The sequence below is a fragment of the Chrysochloris asiatica genome, unplaced genomic scaffold (assembly GCF_000296735.1).
Source record: "Chrysochloris asiatica unplaced genomic scaffold, ChrAsi1.0 scaffold00076, whole genome shotgun sequence".
Lineage (NCBI taxonomy): Eukaryota > Metazoa > Chordata > Mammalia > Afrosoricida > Chrysochloridae > Chrysochloris > Chrysochloris asiatica.
In genome coordinates, this window is record NW_006408594.1 from 8738725 (window position 1) to 8741764 (window position 3040).

The 3040-nt window shown below is 44.5% G+C and overlaps 1 pseudogene; it reads left to right on the forward strand.

The window, feature by feature from the left end:
- Positions 1-971: 971 nt before the first annotated feature.
- Positions 972-2300, forward strand: LOC102839470 (annotated as a pseudogene).
- Positions 2301-3040: the final 740 nt, after the last annotated feature.

Sequence of the window (3040 nt, forward strand, 5' to 3'; positions counted from 1 at the left end):
AAACACACACAGGGAATAGAAGCAAATACTGTTGAATGATGATGCATGGAAGGAATTGTAATTATTGCAATGAAACAAAATATGATAGAATAAGTGTAAAGTTGATGTTTTCCTTTGTAAACTTTCACTCAATCCACAATAAAAGCTTTAAAAAACATTTTTTTTTAAAAAAAAAGATGACTATACACATGGACTTCACCAGATGGAACACAAAGAAATCAAATTGAATACATCTGTGGAAAGAGAAAGTGAAAAAACTCTATATCATCTGCTAAAGCAAGGCCGGAGCAGACTGTGCAGATCATCATTACTCAAATGCAAATTCAGACTGGAGCTGAAGAAAATTATATCAAGTAGTCCACGAGAGCAAAATATTACCTGGCACACATATTTAGAGATTACCTGAAGAACAGATTTGATGCATTAGACACTAAACAATGAAGACCAGAAGAATTGTGTGATGACATCAAGAACATCATTAAGGAAGAATGCAATAGGTCATTAAGAAGACAAAAAAGTAGGATAAGACCAAAATGGATGTCAGAAGAGACTCTGAAACTTCCACATCCAGTGTAGTGATGTGGAAGCAAATGGAAGAAATGAGGAGGTAAAAGAGCTGAACAGAAAATTTCAAAGGTCAGCTTAAGAAGAAAAAGTCAAGTATTTTAATGAAATGTGCAAAGATCTGGAGTTAGAAAACCAAAATGGAAGAATATGCTCACCATTTCTCAAGCTGAGGGAACTGAAGGAAAAAAAATCCATGCTTCAATTTGCAATACAGAAGGATTCTATGGGCAAAATATAGCATGATACAGAAAGCATCAAAAGAAAATGAAGGGAGTGAAAAGGAGGGGAAGGTTATTGAGAGACAGAAAATAAAGGCTCCTGAAGTATTGGGTAAGGTATATGAGTGACCTAAAGCTGCAAATTAAAGTGGAGAAAGATCAGTGCCAACAACGAGAAGGGCAAGGATGCCAATTCCTCCTGCCCCTCCACCCCCACCTCACCCTTCTCCACCTCCCAGGTTTAGTCACACAAACAAAGTGCAGCCCAAGCTATGTACAATGGGCAGTGATGAGCAGTGGGGTCAAGGGGCTCTTTGACAGGATATCTACAAAGGAACCCAGCTGATGAAGAAGGTTACCCACATTACTGATCAGAGTGCTCCCATCCTCGAGAAGCCCAAAGGAAACAGTGGTGATTGTGGCTCTGGAGCAGCTGTCCTGCAGCCCAAGGAGGAGTGCCAAACTCAGACCTGTGGGAGCCAAGGATGCTTCAGAGAACTCAGCTGGTATACCAGCCCTCTAAGTACCAGTTCGCCAGCTGCTATCCCAAGGCTCCCGTTGTTTACAGCCAGCAGCCACCCTAAGATAATACAGACAGCAGGTGAGCAGTCCAGATGCAGAGACTCTCTTTACTCCGGTAAATAAAAATAAATAAAAATAAATTATTTATTTATTTATTGACCTAATACCACCAGCAGTAGAGCTTGAAGCACATCTCTTCTGCCCCTCCTCCACCACCCCCAGGGCGACATGCTAATGCACACCCCTACACCCCTGTCTATGCACAGCAGCAAAACCTCAGCCTACAACAGAGAAAACGTTTGCCACCAACACCTGGGCAAAGGCTTCACCCTCGTCGCAAGAGACGTCCTGCTCCACACCCAGTCAAGCCACCTCCTTCCCCTGTGAATTTCAGAAGAGGACCAAGTAGCCAGAGTCTGGCTCCTCCTCCGAGGAGCCTTACAGCTAGCCTCCTAGAGTCTCCAATGAACCCTCCAGTCCCACTAATGAGTTAGCTCCTGAGCTGCCACAAACACACAATTCTTTGCATAGACAGATTCCAGGGCCTGTTTGAGACCTAGCGCCTCCTCCACTCACTTCAGCCTCCTCCTCTCTGCAGAGTAATAGACCACCTCCCCCAGCTCAGGACCTTTCCAGTCTAGGAGTAGCTCCTCCACCTCCACCACCCATGGTTCAAAATGGCACCAGGGATGCTCCCTCTCCCCCATACCGAATGCATTGGTCAGATGCCCTGAGTGGAAGAAGCCCCCACCTCCACCTTCAAGGACACCAGCTGGGCCACCTTCACCTCCTCCACCACCCCTGAGGAATAGCCACAGAGATTCTACTACCACTGTCTGATCTTTCTTGGATGATTTTGAGCCAAAGTATTCCTTCCATCCAGTAGAATACTTTCCTGCTCCAGAAGAATATAAACACTTTCAGAGAATATGTCCCAGCAAAATAAACCCACCTGTCCATGGAGCACCACTTTTGCCACCCATTCTTAGGTGAAGCCTGGCTTGAACAAAAGGATGGACCATCTCCTCTTCTCACGTGGTCTCTTCCATTCCCCTGAAACCTGCATGAGAGTTCCTGGCATATTTCTCCAGTGCACCCAACCCCTAGTCTCCAAGCATCCTCCTAGCTCAGCTCCATCTATGCACCTCGTCTCTGGACTTGGTGATCAGACTCTGTGTTGACAGTCAGGTCTCAAAGCCTGCATTCATTCCTCCTATAGCAGACCTGCTCACCAGATGAGAAGAGGCGTCCATGTCTCCTGCTTTCCTCTTGGGGAAAGGTGCCTTGTTATGATGAGTTAACTCATTGTTGGGGCAGGGTTGAGAATGGTACTCCTACCTCCTCCAGTCCACTATGGGGGAAGCTTGGCAGGCATATTTCATCAGTTAGGAGGCTAGCATGGCCAGAACTTTTTGAGTGGTAGGGTGGGTATATTCAGTGAAACAGAAGAGGAATTTGCAGACAGATGGTCTGTTTTAAAGGTCAGGTTTGGATAAAGGGCAAGGAAATGGGCCTGCTTTATTTTTAGGGATACTTTAAATTTTGTTCCCTCTCCTCTCACAAAGATAAGTTAAACATAGACACTGAATACTAATTAATTGAACTAAACATTTAATAAAAAGGGGGAAATAAAAAGAAAACAGAAAAGGAAATGAAGGAATCCACAGTCACTGTACCAAAAAGAAATGGCTGATGTTCAACCATTTCAAGAGGTAGCATGTGATCAAGAGATA